General features: G+C 47.2%; 1 long non-coding RNA gene across 1 annotated transcript; it reads right to left on the reverse strand.

The window, feature by feature from the left end:
* Positions 1-13,563: 13,563 nt before the first annotated feature.
* On the reverse strand, positions 13,564-15,045 carry LOC125946170 (uncharacterized). Its single transcript, XR_007467433.1, has 2 exons — positions 14,713-15,045; positions 13,564-13,697 (listed from the first exon to the last, which is right to left on the reverse strand). It is a non-coding gene; the product is annotated as an uncharacterized LOC125946170 (long non-coding RNA).
* Positions 15,046-22,623: the final 7,578 nt, after the last annotated feature.

Here is a 22,623-nt window from a genome sequence, read left to right on the forward strand (position 1 = left end):
GCGTCTACAGCTGCGTCGGCGTCAGCGCCGTGTTTTCGCATTTAGTACGCAAGGCGTACCTGAAGTTGTACGTGCCGCGAGGGAATCTTTAACCCTGACCTTGGCTCGGTTTCAGTCACCTCGACGCAGAGAGACAGGGCATGCCGGTCGAGTGGGCTTTCATCGCTGCGTCCGGGTTGGCTGACCGCAGCGGCGCAACCATCATCTCTGGCCCAAGCGTCCTCCCCACTGATCCGTGGCGTTTGCCGAACACGACTGTACAAGACGCTCACTCGGGCTGGTCCTAATGACGTCACGTGCCAGCTGTTTGCTTTGGTCAGAAAAGAGGGCGACGAGCCGCGGCCGGGAGACTAAATGCGCTTTTTCTATTTCCTTTTTTTCGCTTTGTCCGTGGTGCTTGTACAGGAGATGGGACACCGCAGCTCCTCGCGCGTCGCTGTAGCGGAACGCCGCCTCTTTTGTTAAGGAGGAGACAATTTGCGCGTATTGTGCGGCCGACTGGCAGGACCACCTCGTTTCGGTGCTCGCGGGCTGTCGCAGCGCCTTCCCATTCCACGCTGGTTGAACTTGACGACCATTCCAAGAGCCCATTCTAGTGTCGCAGTCCCTCACTTATTTCTTTTTTCGATTCTTGTTTTTCTCTCGGGTGACTCAACTGGAGAAGCCGGTAGTCTGCCACATACGACGGTACTCGCTCCTTCTGACCAGGGTTGACATTTGATCACCGTATCTTCCATCACAGTCTGCCTGGACTCGTGTCCGCAGTACAAACAGACGAACATCTAATCTCGCTTTGTAGTTTTCTTCTCTTTTTTGCGTTGTGTGGACGCGCTTCTTCTTTCTTCTGGCATTTTAAAGAATTAATGAGTCCACGCAAGGATCGGTGTTTTCATTTGAGTTTTCTAAAGACAATTCTTCACGATGTGGCAACCGCTACTACATCACTGGATTCTTTCAGGCATAAAAGAAACGTTGGAAATTACAGGAGCTGCCAGCGTCCTACCGACAATAATTGTCGGCATAAGAATAACACAGTGTGAGAGGATAGCGAAGCAGAAATATTCACCTGCATATAATTGTTGTTTTTTTTCCTTTGAGTGCCAGGAATGGTGAAAATTCTGCAGACTAATTGAGCTTGCTGAAGGCAAACTGAACTTGCTGCATATCATACATAAATGGCAGCATGTGTTACAAAGCTACAGGCGTGTTCATCTCTAGGGCAAGGAACAGCTAATATTCTCAGTTTACGTGGAAATCACGTCATTATCAATTAATCGATCAATCGATTGATGAATCAGAAAGTTATAACTGCTTCGATGGACACAAACAGCAACACTAAATCTGTTTATACTGGATATAAATGTTTAAAAACTTTGCTTTTATTCGTATGTTGGGAAGACGTGCAACAAATGAATGCCGAACTTTTGCTGCCTTGAACTTCGCGCTGCAACCAGCACAAGTACGTCAGCGTGACATCGTGGATTGGAAGATTGGAAGAACTTCAGTCATTGTGGCAGAGGAAAAGTTTGCGGAACTTACTAGGTTGAGTCTCTGGTGCCTTTGTAAAGCAACTTATCCCTTGTCTATCAATAAGTAAGTAGTTACGCCCCCCATTTTACGCTGTCCAAATATATATCGCCATGTTTACAGAGGAAAGCAAAGCCTGCTCACTGCACCGCACTCTCTAGCGTGTGGCTCACACCTAAACATAGAATGGGTCAGCTTCATAGAGAAGGATGAGAAGGAAGAGACAGATGAGAGAGACAGAAGAGAAGACAGCTCATAATCGCTTACAAAGGTAATACAGATACAGGGGAAATGCACCGATAGCGTAATTGCACGATACACCATACATGACCGATAGCCTAAGTGACGAGTGGCCGGTCCAATGAAAAATTGGTTAAACATTATTCATTTCGCGAAATATACTCATGATACATTCTGTTTTTAGATAAAAAAATGGCATTCACACATAAGCAAGTAGCACATATTTGCACAAATATGTATGAGTTACACGCTATATACATAACACAGTCACGCAATGATAACTATTGTTCATTATAAACTACACATAATTTATTGTAAATTTCGAAGTGAAAATCCCAAAACAGAAATAAATGTTGTACAGTACATAATCCAGATTGCCTATGAATGTATTTTTGATGATAGTTTAAAATTGGTTCCGGCTTTTAGTTCAATTGGTATATTAACCCACGTTTCTGCGTGGACAGATTCTATGGCCCCCTCACCGTATAAATTGACATATAGGGAGACCAAAAATTTAGTTTAATGCGTGCCTATATTTGCGATTAGGTAATGAGTAGAGGCCGGATCTTTAGGAATTAATAAAGCGCGTTTTAGGCGCCAGAAATACCCGGGCAAAACAACGTTTTATGCCTACAACGTCGTAAATATAGGCACAATAAATCTTTACATAAATGCCAATTATTTCAAACGTAGACGTGCGTGACCTGTAGCTACGACAAAAAAAATAAAGAAATGTTATTGCGTATGATGGCACAAAGGCGCCAACAGTTGAACATAGCCGTGCAATTGCCCCATAGCACTGCTGGAATAATGACGATCTATTGGCTTAATTCTACAAGCACACTGCTCATTTTCATGTTCAACAGCCACTGTATTCGAGCGTCGCATATAGTGAAACAGGCATGAAAAAGAATACTTGAAAGTTGGGAATACTGATAAAAAAACGCTACTTTATGTCTGCCTGACTCAATGAAATTAAGACACAACAAAAACAGATAAATTATGAATGCAAGAGAGACTACGATTTATTAAGAAATAATATGTTCTTACTTGAGGACTGTTAGGTACAAAGCTGGCAATTTTCTCATATACAATGACATTATCACAACTGTACAGGCAAAACGTCCCAACACTGTCAAATACCCTTCCGCCCAATTCGAAGTGCACGTTTCAAGAAATCTGTTTAGAGGGCACGCGGAACGTAGTCTAAGAATCGCTGTGAAGATTGTGGAAAGCAATAGCAAACTACCACCATCTCTAGATTTTTGGGATTCAAAATGTGCCTCTTCTCACTGAGAATGATCTTGTACGCTGAGAATGAACGCTTGACGCTGGTGAACAGCTTAAAAAGTAAATTACAAACAAAACAAAAGCCGCATGCGCACCACAGTTTTCTTTCTTCTTTCGCTCTTCACTCTCCTTTCCCGTGACGGCTCGCCGCGGTTTCGCATTCGCCAACCGCTCGCTCCATGTCAGCGCGGCGGCGTATTCTGGCCGGCGCCTCCCATTTCACTGCTGCTAGCGGTTGTTTTTCAGGAGTTGGTTGAACTAGAGGACTAGGTTAAACCCCATAGAGTTTCTAACAGTCAATGTTGCCAGGTAACATGAATAACGCTATCTAACTGCACTCGAAAGCGAAACTTCAGGGTAAATAGTGTTCATATAGGCGCCGATATTGAAAATAGGCATTTATAGGCATTTAGGCACAAACGCCAAAATAGGCATTTATAGGCACTATAAGAACGCTATAAAAACCCTTCTTAAACTCTAATTCATGCTCATATATCACACTGGGGTGATATGAGCGCAAGGAACAAAAAAGGCATTTGCCTAAAATTCGGTCTCTAGTAATGAGAACATGCCTATTGAGAATGGGAAGTCACGGATGGTAATGTTGTGAACTAAAAAAGAAGTTTTATAGTTACGAATAGATATTAGGGACAATATTCTAAACTCATTAGGCAGGATATCAGTCAGAGCTTGAAATGAGCGAAATTCAATTTTTCGCAAAACGCGTCCTTGAACACTTTCTAGTGTTGTTAAGCATGTTTGCGAGTTAGTTCCCACGTTTCAGCGCAGTAACTGATGTGGCTATCCAGTGACGGCTAAATAGGCTTTGGTAAATATTGCCGTGCAGTGAGACGTGTGTAGCCTCCAAAGGTGACGTTCTTGTATATACTCGTATATAGGGTGTCCCAAGTTACTTGAGCCAAACTTTAAATATATGCAAAAGCGACCTAGCTGGACAGAACTAAGGTAATATTATTTGCCGTCGCTCGGAGATACTTTGGTTATTTTTCAAGGCAAGCTATCTATGGCTAGGGTTCCGTGCATTTTTTCTGCCTCAACAAAAACTCAGGTGCCACGTGAACGTGCTCGTGCCAATGCTCGCGCGTCCGCAATCATCTTTTTTTACAGCTGCCTCATCGTCGACCTTCGCATATGCATTTTGAGTAGATTGGTTATCAATAGACACCATTTTCAAGATCAGTAATCTCCCAGGTACATAATAAAGGTTTCTCACAAAATTTGCTGCTATGCAACCCGCGTCGGCCATGTCTACGTTCGCTACGCCCTCTCCTTGTCGGCGTTCCAAGCGCTTGCGTATCTAGTTTCCTTTCCTTCCGCTCTGCCGGGAGCGCGGTCCCATCGTCAACGCGAATGCATATAAAAAATCACCGGCCAAGCACTCCGTACAGATATTTAACCAGTGAAGCTGGAAGGTGCAGCCCCGGTGTTTATCACTGGCTTAATCCCGACGGTACATTAATGCATTTATCAATTGTTGGTGCGTAACATCATTAGAAACAAAAAGCCGCAACCAATTATTGAGAAATACATTAATGACCCCATTGCGATTCTTCAGAATTAAGTTGCTTCAAAATTAAATCTGTCCGTCACGTAAGACAATGAATAGCTCATACCCCCTTAAGCAATGGGCTCATACCCCCGTAAACGCGGCCTCCCCATTACGACGACGGAAGTGAAATTCTACGCTGGAATGATTAGTGGCAACACCGCCAGCTGCGGAAGAAGGCAACGACGACGAACGCGTGAGCAGTGGCACGAGCGCGCTGTTGCGCCGAGATGCACCAACGAGCCAGCTGTGGAAGAAGACGACGCTTGAGCAATTGCTGATGATGACAGTTTCCGCATTAACACAAAGCTGGGCGGTCCAACGCGGTCCGGCTGCAAGCAGCAAAGCACGCCCGAGGCTGCCACGTCTGACGTTTCATATGGAATGCGCGGCAAGAAAGAGGAGAGAAAGAGAAAAATAAGAATAAGAGAGAGAGAGACAGAAATTTACCGGTGATTGCGATACTCGCTATTAAGGAATGTTTTGAAATCGCTCACTCTTTATTTTACATCGAATTGTAGGCAAATCCCGATGATGGTATATAAAAAAATTTAGTCCGACGTTCCTCCTACTCCCCTCATGCGAGGGATAACGCGATAGAGTGCGCTGTGCAGTGATGCCGCCCCTATCTGACCCTCAACTCACTCAAGAAGAGTGTCTTTCATCGATTCCAACTGGAGGTTAAATCACATCCTTTCTTTTGATTGTTCACTTATTCAAGGGCTTCCCTTGTTATGAATTTGCTCTTAACTTCGCTACTACCCACCCGGCTCCAAATGATCCTGTAACATACCCCCAGGCCAATGAGACTAATAATGTTAACCATAAACAGAGCTGCAAATCATACATTCACAGTCGTATTTCCTTACATGTTGCACAATCCACCTTCGCAGCATTATTTATGGATATATTGTAGTTCGGTTTTTCTTGGTCTCAACGCAGGGTCACCTCGAAAGTTTTTTGTTACTAGCTTTGATCAATTGCGACCAATCTGCCCGGAGGAAATATACAGTAACGCTTTCATTATCAGAAAGTTCTCATCGATTGTTCTATAAGTGAACCTTCTGCTGTTCGGATAGACCAGTACTCGTGTCCATTTCTTGCATGCATCTGTTCAAATCCCGCGATATCAAATAACGAATTTCTGCATCACTGGTCGCTAAGTCAATATATGCTGTCACTCGGCAGCACTTCCAATACAATATAAAAAAAGACTAAAATTACAATAACAACTCACAGCGCCTTCGACGTGTCTACCGCAGGATATTTCGCTCGTTCGTCTTCATTCCACCTTCCGTTTCACTTGACTGCACACTTCCTCCTTTCGTATCTTATAGCCCTCACCTTGCCTACCATCTTTTCTGAAATAAACTCGCTGAAGCAAAAAAAAAAAAAAAAGACTGAAGCGATATCGGAGGACAAAAAGGTGTAAAAGAAGAACGGGGCGCGGGAGGACCGCTCCTGGCAGAGTGCTGCAGAGTGCAGTTTGGTGTCCGCGGCTTGAAGTCGATGGCGCAGAGCTTGCGCCTGATCGATGGATCCCAAAGGCCGATTCAATTTGCGCGTCGCTCACTCGAGTGGCGGCCAGTGACCGCAGGCGTTTTTCTCTTTGGGCCCGGGTAGGCGGTAGCCACTAAATTAGAAAATGTACCGTGTACATTGCACGATTGGTATATAGATGACATGGACACGTCTTCTTTAAACAACTGATCCCGTTCTCAAAAGGCTCCAGTTCAAATTGAGCTGGCTCTTATGCCAGCTCAATTTGTTGAAACTCACGACGCACTCTAACGTCGTAATCAAAACTTCTGCGTCTCGTAAATGCTTGAGGCGTGTCGGCTTTCATCTAAATGGCCGTCGCTCTTTCTCCATTCCCGCGGTACACAAGCAATAATCTTGCAGGCTGGCCCCGCTACTTCAAAAACTATCTATTGTGCCGACCTCTACCACATATTTAACCGAGTATCGAGGACATATGATGCCTCGGGATATATTAACGCCTAGCTTATTCCAGGTTTTGCAAAATAAAGGTACTTATATGGTGCAACGTTGAGCGCAAATGCGTACAGAATTCATCATTGTGCTATCTGTTTTAATCACTGCTGTTACATTATCACTTCTTAACGTGTCACGCAGCACTTTTATTAGCTTTATGCCCTTCCCTCTATGAGTCGTATCCACGTACATTCACGCTGGCCTGATCATTATGTAGGGCTGATATATGTTCTATTAGAGGAGTGTGGGATTCTGCCACTCAAGAGTAGTACACTGGCTTCCGTAGTAGCATTGAGTCAGGACAACTAATCAGCATCACTGGTCGCAAATCCCTGTTTACACTGCTCTTCCCTCTCGTTCTGTCGACTCGCCAGCACGCCAGCTGCAACACTCACGAACTTGGTAACTAGGACGGCCCATACATCCTTAGCCACATTTCTTGGCGGCACGGCTGAGGAAATGCTCTTGAATGCTCTCTAATAAGCTGCATACTCCGTCACCGCGAAGTGCAGTGTTGGATGCTTTTATTTCAGTGCTTGATCACCTTCCCGCAGCATTCTATTCGCAGTGAAGTCCGAAAGGCCGAGGTTTACTCTAACGATATACTACCACGTACTCCAACGCACTGCTAACTCCCACTGGCCCTTTGGTCATCCCAGGTGACTTCAACGCGCACCACCAGCTATGGGGAAGCACACATGTTAGCGTCAGACTGCAGAATGACGACAGTCCAATGTATCGGCGGGGCACTTGCTTGGGCTTAACTTTGGTTTCAAGACGATTTGCGGCAGGCACTGCAGCGTGCACACATTGTTCGCTCTCGCCCTCTTTTCTCTTTCTATTCCCCATTTGTCTTCCCCCAGTTTAGGGTAGCAAACCGGACGCTCGTTTGATTGACCTCCCTACCTTTCTTCTTCTTGTTTTCTCTCTGTCCCACCATGATCAGCCACCCCAACTCGTGCTTACAGCACCCTATGCTACTCACTCGCTCGAACGCCGTCGACCATCTTACTCTTCCGTGCGTCAGATGTAAAGCACTGCCCGGTGACGTTATCATCGACCTCTACCACGACATTTGTGCCAATGGCCGTTATATGTCAAACAGCGTGCCCAAACCGCCCGTGTGGGGCAGTCAGTCCTGCAAACTCAAAATATAAAAGTGACGTCAATGAAATAAAACTTAGACCTGCAATATCTAAGGAATCCACATATCATCCATGGGAACAGTTGGGTTGTGTTTCCGCTCAGCTGCCTGATGTACAAGGCGCCGCCGCTTCGTCACAAACACATGGCCAGCGATACGCATGATGTGCGCCTATCTTTCGCATTGTTTTTGTCACTTTCCTCGCGCTTGCCTAGTGCACCCAGTCCTTTGGCGTCATTTTGCAACAGTTACGTTAGATCTTGGTTCGTAAACTTAGCACTACTCTCAAAAGACTTGAATCCTGCTGAGAGCACTTATGCAACGATTTTCCACCGCCACGATATTGGAGATTTTTCAGTATACCTCACGCGCACTCGTAACTTCAGTTTGAATATTCTCTCTTTTCATAAATTCTTTAAAAGCAAAAATGAGAAAAAACAGGGATAGTTCCCAAGCCAGCCACCGTTAGCAGCTTGCTTCCCAGATCATATAAGGAACAATTGTTGTCTGCTTTCAGCAAACTCTTTGTCCTGCAACATAACATTAAAACTTCCGCCACTAACATTAAACTTCACTTCTACACTTCTCTTGCTAGGCCGAAACTAAAATACACATGCATTGTTTCTCTCGGCAAGTCGTCGACAAGTGCCTGTGTAGTAAGAGCACCGAGAAATCATGTAAACTACAACTGCCTACCAATCCCGCTGTCTTAGACAGACGCTGCAAGGATGCTCCGCCTACTTGCACGCCAACGCACTACGTCAGAGGGGAATAAACCACACTTTATGGACGCCCGTGTATACACTCTGGATCCCACCTAAGCCTTCGTCTTCCACCAGGCTTCTCTGAAGAGACGCGACCCTTTTGGGTAGGCTATGGTTGGGCGTCGCGTTTACCAATGCCTACGCATTCCGCATAGGGATGACCGACACTGCAGCATGTGGCGATCACGGAGACACGGAAACAATTCGGCATGTTCTTTGCTAGTGCCCGCAGTGCAGTGTGCAGAGACACTCGCTTACCGTCATTCTGGACCAGTTGGAAGAAAGAGTTTTGCAACCTCGACGTGACTTAACATCGCGCGAGAAGGCCGTGCAAGAGCTACTGCGCTTCATGAGATCGACCGGCCTGTGTGAAGGCCTGTGATTGGAACGCCTTTTCTCTTTCCTGCTTCTGTTTTTTTACAGCCAAGCTGTTAGGCTCTAGTTGGTCGAGATTTTTCGTGTCTGCGCGCGCGGCGCTCCCACAGAAACGTGGGCTGATCCCGGAGACAGTGCAAAGCTGGAAGTGCACAGTGTGCTGCTTCTCCACGAGGTATCACGTGACGTCATCAGGTGATATCATCACTTGACGAAGACGTCATCGCGTGAGGTCATGTTTGGCCTGATGGCGTCATCATATTACGTCACCAGGCGATTTCGTCACGTGACGATGCCATTAATCTCGTGTATTTGAATTACAATCCGAACCTATCATGTCTGCACCTTGTGTGTAAGTCGTACTTTACGAATTCTTTGATGCAGTTTGCTTTCAAAAATCAAATTAGTTCAATAAGGCACTGGCGCTTGGCAGAGGGCCTAGAGGAATCAGCATGTACGCTACACATGCGTGTGCGCGTGACGTACGTCGCTTGAGGTGGTGGTGCTTCTATAACGGCGGCAACAGCTTCGCCGTACATCCAATTTCACAGGGTGGAATAGAGGCTAGTTTTTTATTTTCTTCTTTTTACTTTTTCTAGCGAAACTTGTATTGCGTTACATATTTTGGTGGCGGCGTAGTCACGCAAAAAAGTCAGGTGTGGTGCATACCCGCATTGGATAGGCAGGTTGATACCTGCCTATATAGCCAGGGATATGCGGGTAGCCAGGGACAATAAATAAATAAATAAATAAATAAATAAATAAATAAATAAATAAATAAATAAATAAATAAATAAAGAGCAGGTGCGGGGGGAGCTGCGCCGACGCCGGATCACGTGACGCGCGCGACCAATCAGGGTCGTTTCGTGTGTCGCGGGGAGGGAAAGGGTAGGGCTTCCCTCGCCTCAGATCAGTTTAGGGCAAACGAAGCGGAACGCCTGCGACAGCGTCGTCTTGCCACCTAGCTTCGTTTACCCCCATTTCCTAGGCAGTGGAAGGGTTCTGAGTTTTTTCCTCTATCTTTCTTTGCCCTCTTTCCGATCTCTATATCCCCCACCCCAGTGCAGGGTATCAAACCGGAATCTCGCCTCTGGATAACGTCCCTGCCTGTCCTTTCACGCTCTCTCTCTCTCTAGAAATCATGTACGACGCATATTGCCTTCGCTAGCAGATCAAATGAGGTGATGCCAAGTAACTTTTTGACATAGGTCGCAATAAGCCGTCACCGTTACTGCGGGAGCCACTTTAACATGGGATATGGCCGTGATGGCGATAATTTATTTATTTATTTATTTTCAAATGGGGGTGTTGGTCTTCAAGCAGGCCTGGACGTGGCCTTGTAGAAGGCTTTTCGAAAGGCAGGTCTGGTTACTGGCGAGCGCAAGCTAGAACGTCAACAACAACCACCACTAAACCAACAACCGCCGCTGAATATAGGTGGGTCGCGTTGACGGGGCATTCCAGCACAGTGGATCGTCGTTGGCACGGGAGCAGCTTGCGATGGGCCAGGTTCAGTCATGGTGAAAGCTGATGGTAGCGTCCGGCTGCGAAGTTCAAGGATGAACAGTACCCCGCTGCCTCCACCACTTCAAATGGGGGTGTTGGTCTTCAAGCAGGCCTGGACGTGGCGTTCTAGGAGGCTTTTCGAAAGGCAGGTCTGGTTACTGGCGAGCGCGAGCTAGAACGTCAACAACAACCACCACTCATCGTCGTCGTCTTTTCCCAGACATCGAAGCGCGGTCATTCGCCTTCAGTACAATTTATTTATTTATTTATTTATTTATTTATTTATTTATTTATTTATTTATTTATTTATTTATTTATTTATTTATTTCACGTACTTTCAAATCCAGAAGGCGTAAACAACGTGAACGAAGAGAGTAATAAGTCCTACCTGAGCAAAGCGAAGTTCTAACGGCGCGCAGAGCCAACTTCCCTGTCGTCGCTGCAGGAGCGATGGTACCACAGGTAAGGCACCAAGGCAACCAGTAGGTAAGCTTCCCTAAGTAACGAAGGACCTAACAAAGAAACGACAAAGCATGAAAGCGTCAAACTCAAGAGATCAGATAGAATTCGTTGAAGTCTCAATACTGATGAACAAGAAGAAAGTAAGGGCTATTCGAAATTATAACGTGGAAAACATTAAGAAAGCAGTAAAATATGGACGCAGCTACAAATCAATGAGAAAAAAAACATGGCATAGGACAAGGCAAGATGTATGCACTGAAAGATAAGCAGGGTAATATGAGCAATTTCGATGACATAGTAAATGCAGCGGAAGAATTCTATACTGACCTGTACACTTCCCAGAACAGCCAAGCTACTTTCATTCGGAATAGTGATAAACCGGATACAGAGGCTCCTTCCATAACTAGCGTTGAAGTTAGAAGGGCCTTGCAAGACATGACCAGGGGAAAAGCTGCCGGAGAAGATGGAATAACAGTCTATTTATTCAAAATATCGAGGAGATACCATGCTTGAAAAGCTTGCGGTCCTTTACACAAAATGTCTCACGACTTCGTCTTTAATAAATAAACACAAGTGAAATTCTCTCACAGCAGGATTCGAACAGAGGAGCCCTAGCACAACAGCTCGATCCTCTAACCATTAGGCCAAGGGTGCAGGCCTCAGTAAGCAGAATAGAACATTTCTAAAGGGGCCCTCAACCCCCCCCCCCCCCCCCCCCCCCCTTTCGGGCTTGGTGAAATAACATAGTCCGCGGGTAGCATATGCTGCTCTGAATGTCTCAGCCAATCTTTGCTGTTGTACGTGGAGCTCGCATACGGAGCGCGAAGTCACCTTCCTCTCAATTACGCTCCGTTTTTAACAGAAGCCATGTTCCTCACTCTTTTCTGCATTATTTATTTCGTAATAAAGCGCATTCCCATAGGCGGCTGCTATTGGTAGCTGCGGTCGGCTACGTTGCGTAAATACCGCGGCCTCGGTGGGGTGCCGCAACGAGTCCACTGGCTAAGCGCACAGTGGCTCGCTGAGGACAACCGCGTTTAGTTTACGTTTAGCGCGTCGTAGGCACCAAAATGGGAAATAGTGGCGTCTACGTTAACACACACAATGGAATTTCAACTGCGTGCCACGGTGCCATTTAGAAGGCGGTGCGTTGTGGCCACGCCCCACTCCGACGCGTAGCCTTCGTACTGCAAGGCATTAACGAAAAAATGCTAGCACAGTGGGGCCCGTGATTGATTGCCAATAACTCAACTTCTGCGGAACGCATTGAAGTAGTTTTTGCGGCAAAGTATTTCTGAAATGGCCTTTTTTCACTTCAAATGCCTTTCTCCACTTCCATAAAAAGTGGTTCAGGGCCCCTTTAAGAATTTCCTGCGTGCAAGCCAGCGTGTTGAGACACGTGACACGTTTCATTAAAAGTGCACGCGATTTTTCGCTGTCATGAATAATTGCTCTTAAAAATACCGATTTCTTTAGTTTTAATATGTTTTCTGAAAAACATTACTAATATTAACATACGATTTCCCCATGTATCAGAATATGAAAGTTAGGTGGCGAGAGCTGTCTAGGCGTGTTCGTATTCCGATCACAGAGACTGGTGCGCAGAAGAAACTGTATTCTAAACGCACAGGTTAGGCAACGTTGCTTGCTAGAACGAATTGTTAAACAGGCAACGCAGACTATGCAGGCCATGCAGACCATGTCGCCTTGTGCCATCGTTTTCCCGCTCGTAGTGACTAGGGTACGGTGGCTAGAAAAGTACCTGCCTGTGCGTGGTTTCCGCAGGGAAGCACCGGGTCCCTCACATCGCGCAGACTTGCCCCTGCGTGAATGGAAGGTCGATACGATCGTCCATTGTTGGAGGAGCGCACCTGAGCAGTGAAGCTACCGCTGTTGCAGAGCCGGAGTGCTGCAAGCAGAAATCTTCCGGAATCTCCTTCTCACTGCACATCTGATTGAGAGCCATAGCTCGGAAGTGACGTAGTTGTGGAGAAGATGGCAGAGCTCGAGCAATATGCCATATTGTCTCGTAGTAGTGACGCTGTAGTAAACAGTCGTAAAACTGTGTATGACGAAACTGATTCTTTATTGGGCGAACCTGTGCCCACAAAAGCAAGCTACACTCAAAGCAGAACGAAAGCGGCGAACACAGTCGGAGGTCGTCGAAAATTTGATCAGCGGCGAAACGCGCCGGCTTTTATACCTGAGTCATCGAAGGTTCCAGATTAATCCCTGATGCACGCGGGTCTTCCAGAAAGTTCTAGACAATTCGCGTCGGTCATACAATCAGACAATATAAGCGTCGGTGAAAACAGGCAACGGAAAGAAGCATCGATAACGTTCTAGAAACTTCCGATACAGGCGCGGGCTGTGCCGAGCGATAACCATAGAGAAAGGAATTCAACAAGAGGGGACACTCCCATAGGGCCCAGCGGCCGAATTGACTGCAGCGTGCCAAGCGGTCGGTGTCAATCACTTACATCACTTCCAGTTTCGGTTGTGGGCTCGCGTATTGTGAACGCAAGCTTGCACGCCGGCTGCACCTCCCCCCCCCCCCCCCCCCTTTCCTTTTTTTTTTTTTTTTGCTCTTCTTGCAGAATCGGTTTATTATTTAGTAAAAATGATTGCAAACGATCTCGTAAAGTCCCATCGAATCTGTGCCACGTGCAGTTTCACAAAGTAGACGCAAGACCTTTTGTGCAATGAGGAAATATTTATTTTGCTCTATATAAAAGCTCGTTCCGCGCTTTTTGTGCGTTCATACAACGTTGTGACACCAGCAGGTAAGGCAGTAGTTCCTGCATGAAGCTCCACCGGACGGCACCAGCTGAAAAAAAAAGTAAATTACAAGCATGTTACATTTGCAAGCACGTAACAGCATGTTACAAGCATGGGTCATTTTGGTATTTATACATAGGAATACTGCGTGTAGAGGCGAAACGTGTGAAAACGGTGAATGGGCGGCATTACAAACAAAAGCAATTCGCTTTTACATACATGGCGTAGAAAATACCCGACTCATCCCAAACATATATGAAAACATCTCAGTTCCAAGCGTTCCCCCATTTCCGGGCATTATTTCCTGCACTTTGGCAGCACAAATACACGGGCGACTTCGCGTTTCCAAAACTTGGCCTCGGGTGACGCGACGGTACGCTACATACACAGAGACGGACGCAACAGGCACTCAAGACAAATGCGTGGGTGCAATGCCTTTTTTCAGTCCTTTAGAAGACGTAATTTTCGAATTACAAGTTTCTGATATGTTCGTCGTTCGCGCGTTCTGCCGGCGCCAGCAGCACACCCCATGTTTTCACTCTTGGCAATCGCCCATCGCGTTTTCAACAGGCGTGAGTACCGAAAGAAGGTATATGTTGTTGCCGAGCCACAAAAAACGTCACGGACTTGTCCCTCTAGGATTCATTACACGCCAAACTAATTTTATCACCACGGCCGAGCTGCTTATCGCTAACTGCGTCACAGCGCGCTGTGCGGCCAGCGTGCCTCAAAAGTACCCCAGAAAGTAACGAAATTACTTTTCAGTAATGTCTGGCGTCAAAGAAAGCGGCACAAGCTTCTCCTAGCAAGATGCACTAGACTACACACCCCGGCTGAGTTCTCGCTAACTGCTACACGGCGCCCTGTGCGGCCAGTGTGGCTCAAAAACCGAAATAAGTTACAATAGTCCCCTAGGAAGCGTCGGAAACATGTCTCAGCACGATTCATTTACTCAAATTAACTGCGCCAGGATGGCCGAGCTGTTTTTCGCTAACTGCGTCTTAAGTCTCGGTCCCGTGCTTTAAGCCTAATTGCGTCGTAGACTGTGAAACAAGATTTCTCACCTTGCCGTAGTCCAATAGTGCAGTGGTGTCTTGTCCCAGTGCAGAAGGAACGCAAGAATACGCCGAGAGCCCAATAAACCAGGTTACATTTAAAAAAGAAAAAAAGAATGAGACAGACGGGTCGCCGCGCGCGAGCGCTCAAACGCGCGCGCAGCCATCCTCGCTGGCTTCGGGGGAGTGTCTGGCAGATGACGCATGTATCTGGCGCGTCATTGACCTGTGGCTAGGTAAGGCAAGGAAAATAAGTCGCAAAGCTTAAGTTCATTTATACGCAAAACGTTTTAGTTTTCGCGGCAAAGAATTAAAAAAATAAATCAATGCCTGTTAACTTAAGTTCACTTTCTTTACTTTTTTTTTTTTCGATGCTCGCGGCAGCTAACGTTCGGTGTCAAAAGTATAGCGTGACGTTTGGTGACGTGTTTCCTGTTGACAGTTTTTGGCGAGTGTCCCCTCTTGTTGAATTTCTTTCTCTATGCGATAACGTTTAACCCGGTGGAAAGCGGCCACCGGTGAAAGATAAACATGTATACGTGTCAATACCCTCCCCTTAAAAAGCATCGTCCCGATACTACAAACACGAAAGCGAAAACAAAAATACGCGTACAGAAAGGGACAAAAATAACAAAGCAACAAAGGACCTAAGTTCGTCAGCGGGCGTAGAAAGGCTTAAGACGCACCACGTGGATGACTTCAGGTCGTGCGCGGCGCCGCTGTGATTGCGAAATACCGTCTGGCACGACCTCATAGTCCAGTGCGCCAATACGTCGGATGATCTTATATGGTCCGAAATAGCGACGTAAGAGTTTCTCGCTAAGTCCTCGTCGGCGTATCGGAGTCCAGACCCAAACACGGTCTCCGGGCTGGTACTCGACGTAGCGTTGTCGAAGATTGTAGTGTCGGCTGTCGGTTCTCTGCTGGTTCTTGATGCGCAGGCTAGCGAGCTGTCGACCTTCTCCGGCACGCTGCAAATAGGTGGCAACGTCGAGATTTTCTTCGTCGGAGACATCCGGTAGCATGACGTCCAGCGTCGTTGCCAGTTTCCTTCCGTAGACCAGGTTGAACGGCGACATGTGCGTCGTTTCTTGCATGGCCGTGTTGTATGCGAAGGTCACGTACGGAAGGACGGCATCCCACGTCTTGTGTTCGACGTCGACGTACATTGCCAGCATGTCGGCGATGGTCTTATTCAGGCGCTCGGTGAGGCCATTCGTATGCGGGTGGTAGGCGGTGGTCCGTCGATGGCTTGTCTGGCTGAAGGCGCAGGATGGCTTGAGTTAGTTCAGCCGTGAAGGCCGTACCTCTGTCGGTGATGAGGACTTCTGGGGCACCGTGACGCAGGAGGATGTTCTCAACGAAGAATCGGGATACCTCGGCAGCACTGCCTTTGGGCAAGGCTTTTTTTTCGGCGTAGCGGGTGAGGTAATCCAAAGCTACGACGATCTATTTATTCCCGGACGTCGACGTCGGAAAAGGCCCCAGTAAATCCATCCCGATCTGCTGGAACGGTCGGCGAGGTGGCTCGAACGGCTGTAGAAGTCCGGCTGGCCTTGTCGGCGGTGTTTTGCGTCGCTGACAGTCTCGGCATGTCCTTACGTAATGGGCGACGTCGGCAGAGAGGCGAGGCCAGTAGTATTTTTCTTGTATCCTCGCGAGCATGCGGGAAAAACAGAGGTGTCCAGCCGTTGGGTCGTCATGGAGAGCTTGCAGACCCTCTGGACGCAATGCTGAGGGCACCACGAGGAGGTTGTTGGCTCGGAGAGGCGAGAAGTTCTTTAGGAGAATGTCGTTTTGCAAGAAAAATGACGCCAATCTTCGCCTGAACACCTTCGGCACAATGACGGTCTTGCCTTCCAGGTAGTCTACAAGGCTCCTTAGTTCCGGGTCGGCTCGCTGTTGTTCGGCGAATTCGTCGGCACTGATGGGTCCCAAGAAAGTGTCGTCATCCTGGTCGTCCTGTGGCGGCTGTTCGACGGGGGCGTGAGGCAAGCAGTCGGCGTCAGAGTGCTTTCGACCGGACTTGTAAACGACGGTGATGTCGAATGCTTGAAGTCTCAAACTCCATCGTGCGAGGCGACCTGAAGGATCCTTCAAGTTAGCTAGCCAACACAAAGCGTGGTGGTCGCTCACACTTCGGCGTACTGTGGCGTCGAACGGCGATTGTATTGGCGGTTGCGCATGTCCAGTTCTTTGTCAATCGTCGTAGCCTCCGAGAGAAAGTCTTGGACTGTCGTTGGTGGATTCCGCACAAGTCCGGCGAATAGCTCCTGCTTAACTCGCCGCATGAGCATGCGAACTTTCTTGTCTTCTGGCATAGCGGGGTCGGCGTGCCGGAATAATCGAGTCATTTCTTCAGTGTACAGCCGCGTCCACGTCTGTGTAGAGCGCGCGAGCAGACGGTGATGATGATGATGATTTATTGGCATCCCCTTTGAAACGGGGTGGCGACAAATAGTCACCTAGCCTGCTTGATTTAATCAGGTATACTACACACGTTCTTTATCTCGCATTTTTGTATACCTTTTTCAAAAATTTTTCTTGTACCGCTGCCTATGATTTTAGGAGATCAGGTCGTATCCATCTTTTCCCTGCTTTTTTTCCACCAGTACTCTAATCGTCTCTTGCTGATCTCTACGGCTGATCTGTTTGTTTCCTTCCACTTTAAACCCAAGCGCTTCTGGGAGTTCCACGTTACCTACGGTTCTCGCTGGGTGGATCCCGTCGCATTCCATTAGGATGTGCTGAGTGGTCTCTGGATCTTTACTGCAGCATACACATGTCTCATCTAGTTCCGAATATTTGTTCCGATATGTTTTCGTCCTTAGGCAACCGGCTCGAGCCTCAAATAGCAAGGCACTGCCCTTTGTGTTATCGTACAGATTTTCCCTTCTAATTTCTTTCTTCTCATTCTTGTAAATCTCCATTGTCCTTTTCGTTTCCATTCTTTGCATCCAATTCACGGTCTCTATTTCTCTCACTTTCTTTCTGATGACCCCTGGTTGTCTATTTACAGTTTCGATTATCCTGTACTTGGTTGCCAACTTCCTTTACCTCTTCCTCCATTCTGTGTCCACGCTTTTCATGTAGAGATACTTGTGCACTTTAGCCGCCCATTTATTTTCATCCATGTTCCTGAGCCTTTCTTCAAAACTAATTTTGCTTTGTGCTTCTCTGACTTCAAAAGAGGCCCAACCCATGTCTCCATGCACTGCCTCATTTGTCGTATTACCGTGTGCTCCCAAAGCCAACCGGCCTACTGATCTTTGGTTAACTTCTAAACCCGCCAATATATCCGATTTTAAGCATATAATGGCATTTGCGAATGTTAGCGCTGGCACCATCACTCCTTTCCAGATTCCACGCACCACCTCATACTTATTGTGGCCCCACAGTGCTCTGTGTTTCATTAATGCTGCATTCCGCTTCCCCTTTATTTTCAGATTATCTTGGTGGTTGCTTGAGTAATTCTTTCCTTCGTTTATGTGTACGCCGAGGTACTTATATTGCTTCACTATGGGTATTACTTGCTGTTGAATTGACACCACGAAGTTACTCGTGTGTTCATTAAAGATCATAATCCCTGATTTCTCTGTGCTAAACTTAAGGCCTAGATTTGTCGCTGCGTTCCCACAGATATTCGCAAGTATCTGTAAATCTTTTTTATTGTCCGCTAGTAGCACAATGTCGTCTGCGTACATCAATCCAGGGACCTTCTGTTGCACCATTTAACGGCCTTGCTCTGCGGGGCGACACCGTGCGGCAGTTGCGGGATCTGACGCATTGTGCCCAGGAGCATGCGCGGCCTAATATACATGCAGACCTGCATTGCACAAGTGGCAACGTTGAAAAGGGCCGTTGTTTAACCGAATATGCTCGCTTCCTCATGGCGCTCTCGGTATCTCCATGCCAAAAGATTAAGCGTTTTAGCTGATAACACGCGCCCGACTATCACAACAAAATATGAGCACTGTCCGGCCGTTCCGATTAGGCGGTGATACGAAAAAATGATAACGCCAACAACGGCGTAAAAAGAAAACCGAGGCATTCATTTTTTGATGCCGTCTTCTGCAGCCCTTGGCGCTTATAGATAATGCGTTATTTTGTATTTTCGCCCAACAATAATTATTACAGGACGTGGCGTGATCAGCCATTGCCGAAGAAGAGAAGCTTCAGCCTACGGAGAGCGTTTCCACAAGGGGCCTTGCGGTTGAAACTTTGCCTCCTTCCTGAGGTTTCCCTTGTTAGGCCGCTGCGGACTACTTAGGATCCCCGTCTTTCTGTGGCTCAATCTCTTGTCGTTTTTTGGAGAAAACTGCATTATGCTCAATACCACAGCCATTAGAGCAGCAATGTTAGCTTCGTTGGATCAGTTTGATATTTCTGTGTCTAATATAGACAGAGCGCATGCGATGTTGTCATTTTATTGGCCGATGACATTATCTGGAATGGGTGAAGACATAGTTTTCCATATCAGGTGCCGTGACAGAATCGCACGCGTTATCACTCACGTGCGCAATTCCCTTGCCATCGCGCGCAGTAAGACGGCGCCCTCGGGTAATGCGCACAACCGGCAAAACAAGTGCGCTTACCAACATAATTTCTGTTTTAAAGCAGCGTGCGCCGATCTGCATGTCTGTTAGGCCCCGCATGCTCTTTGGCACACCTCTTCAGGCTCCGAAACTGCCGCAAGGCGTCGCTCCGCAGAGCAAGGCCGCCTGCTCGCACGCTCTACACAGACGTGGATGCGGCTGTACATACCGATGCTCACATTCGGGAGCTGTACACGGTTTTCCAGCAAGGCTGCAGCTCTTTCTTTACGGACGATGCTAGTGAAGGTGTCCAGGAATGCGGCTCGGAAGAGGTCCCAGGTTGTTAGTGCACACTCCCTATTCTTGAACCAGGTTCTGGCGCCGTCTTCAAGCGAGAAGTAAACATGGCGCAGCTTGTCGTCGCAGTCCCACTTGTTGAACGTAGCGACCCGGTCGTATGCCTCCAGCCAGCTTTCGGGGTCTTCACATGGCGAACCGCGGAAAGTCGGCGGCTCCCTGGGTTGTTGCATCACGATTGCAGATGTTGGCGCAGGGGTCGCCATGGTAGCTGCTGCCGAGGTCGTGACTTTTGTCCTATTGGTCTTCTCGGGAAGAAGTCCGTATTCCGGGGTTGGTTTTGTAGCCTGAGGCTAGCTCGATGCTCCGGGACAACGTTGGTACTCTCTCCGGGGTTCGGGCTTGGATCACGGCTTCTCGGGGGCGTCCGCTGCATGGACACAAAAGAACCTTCACCAGATGTCACGTAGTAGTGACGCTGAAGTAAACAGTCGTAAAACTGTGTATGACGAAACTGATTCTTTATTGGGCGAACCTGTGCCCACAAAAACAAGCTACACTCAAAGCAGAACGAAAGCGGCGAACACAGTCGGAGGTCGTCGAAAATTTGATCAGCGGCGAAACGCGTCGGCTTTTATACCTGAGTCATCGAAGGTTCCAGATTAATACCTGATGCACGCGGGTCTTCCAGAAAGTTCTAGACAATTCGCGTCGGTCATACAATCAGATAGTATAAGCGTCGGTGAAAACAGGCAACGGAAAGAAGCATCGATAACGTTCCAGAAACTTCCGATACAGGCGCGTCCTGCGCCGAGTGATAACGTTTAACATTTGTTAGCCGGTGCAAAGCGGCCACCGGTGAAAGATAAACATGTATACGTGTCAATATCGTAGACAATTGTTTTCTTGGGTCCAGGCTGGTGCAAAAGCCCCTCCAGCGTTGTCTGTCGAGCTTGTCTAAGTATCTTTGAATTTTCTTTTGCACACGGCGTGACGTTTTCAAATCTAATATCAATTAATTTCGTTCGCCTGTATTTTCTCTCGTGGCGACGTCTGACTGCCCGCAGCTGTTCAATACAACGTCTACGGATGTTCTGAAATTTCTTGCTAGTCCAGCCACCTTCCTGTCACTTTGTCTATGTCTGGCTCTCGATATTTCCTTTATCAAGTTAGCTGGCATTCTCCTAGTATAACCATGTACCAACTAGCCCGACAAGCCACTCTCATGAAATTTGATGTTGCGACAATGTGTGTTGTTTTGTGCCTTGCTGCTGTAATGCGCTCTTCAACCCCTTTCGGAGAAATTATCGCTGTAAGAGCTACGGGCAGCGATTTCTCCTTCCCCACACTCAAGTGCTCATGGGCCTGATGGCGTTACCTATTCTACCTTGTGCCATCTGGGCCCTCGAGTGATTGAAGACCTTCTGGCTTTATATAATCTCTCTTGTGCCTCGAGAACTGTCCGTGCACACTGGAAGACAAGCAAGATCGTGGCATTATTGAAACCAGGTAAGTCACCACATGCTATGCTTCCCTAGAGACCTGTGGCACTTGCCCGCTGTATAGGAAAAACCATGAAACGCGTGGTTTTAATGCACCTGGGATGTTAACGCGACCGCGTTAAGGGCCCCGTGTCGCGGAAAATCCGGCGTCGGCAACCGGCGTCGGCGTGCGATGTCAGCGGGTGGCGGAGAAAATCATCCCCAACCACTCCCACCATGGAGGCCCTCCACGTGGGGCAAGGTTTTGGTGAACAAAAATTGAATTTCTCACACTGAAATCTATCAGAAAAATGGTAAAGTACGATTTTACCATTCGGCGTCGGATTGTTCACCATTCGGCGTCGGATTGTAGTTTGAATGTACGAGAAAACCTAATTTTGCTACGAGGAAACTCAAACACAAATCCCTTTTCCAGCATTTCTACCAGACCTACAGCCGCGCGTTCGCGTACTTTACTTGCGAAAATGATATCCATATGGCGCTCGCATCCTAGGCAAGTCAAATTGGGACTTCGCCTGCTAATTCGTTTTGGACACACGCGCGCGTCGGAGCAATAGCAAACAATAAAATATTAAAAGGTGCTAGGGCCTTTACATTTTAATATAAGACCACTTATATTTCCCATGGAAAAACGTATTTCGAGCAATGCATTTCTGTTTAAAAGTGAAGCCGACTTTAAGGGGATCGGTGTATGCTTGGTCTTTGTAAGCTGGCTTTCCCACGTTCAGTGTTGCAGCGAATGAAGTCTACTTGCCGTATGCGAACGATGCAATGCGAACGTGTCCCGATAACGCTATCACGTTCTACTCTTAAAGGCGAAGCTTAAGCGTCCTCCAATATTTTTTTTTCTGGAGAAGCGAAATATGTATCCAGACGCGATCACATTTTTCGAAAGGGTAGTTCATCAATCGACAGTGTTAATGACCTAGTAACGACTCATAGTGAAATATTTAGATTGCACAATAGACAAGGACACAGTGAAGGTGGACACACGAGCGTATATTCACTATTCACTTATTCACTGTGAACACGTACCAACTCGCCCAACTATCAGTTCTGCTGCTAGTAACGACTCTTTAACATCATAAACGTCGCTGTCGATTGACGGCTGCTGTCGTTCTTGAAATCAAGGGTGCATTTGAAAATGTTCTAAATGATGCAATTTTAAATGACCTTGAAGAATATGACATTGGTGGCCGTCTGCATTAGTGGATAGCCAGCTATCTTCAAGAGAGCACACTATTTATGACAGGAATCATCCTGTCTATCTTGGAGTACCTCAAGGAGGTGTATGGAGCCCAACTTTATTGTTGTTCTCGGACTCGTCAAAGAACTCGTAGGCACAGTCCCGGTCTCTGTGTACTTAATGGCATCTGTATATGAACCCCAAGCTGGACGCGCTTACAGGTACAAACGACGCTACAGAGTACAGTGTCAATAACGTCGGCATGCCTAAATAGTCGTGGACTACAGTTGTCACCGACAAGCAGTGTAGAAATTGCATTTAGACGGAAATCAATGGCCTGCTACTCCGTTATGATTGATGGGAAGATTATACCTTCGGTAACCCATTGCAAGTTTCTCGG

This window comes from Dermacentor silvarum, chromosome 6 (genome assembly GCF_013339745.2).
Source record: "Dermacentor silvarum isolate Dsil-2018 chromosome 6, BIME_Dsil_1.4, whole genome shotgun sequence".
Classification (NCBI taxonomy): domain Eukaryota; kingdom Metazoa; phylum Arthropoda; class Arachnida; order Ixodida; family Ixodidae; genus Dermacentor; species Dermacentor silvarum.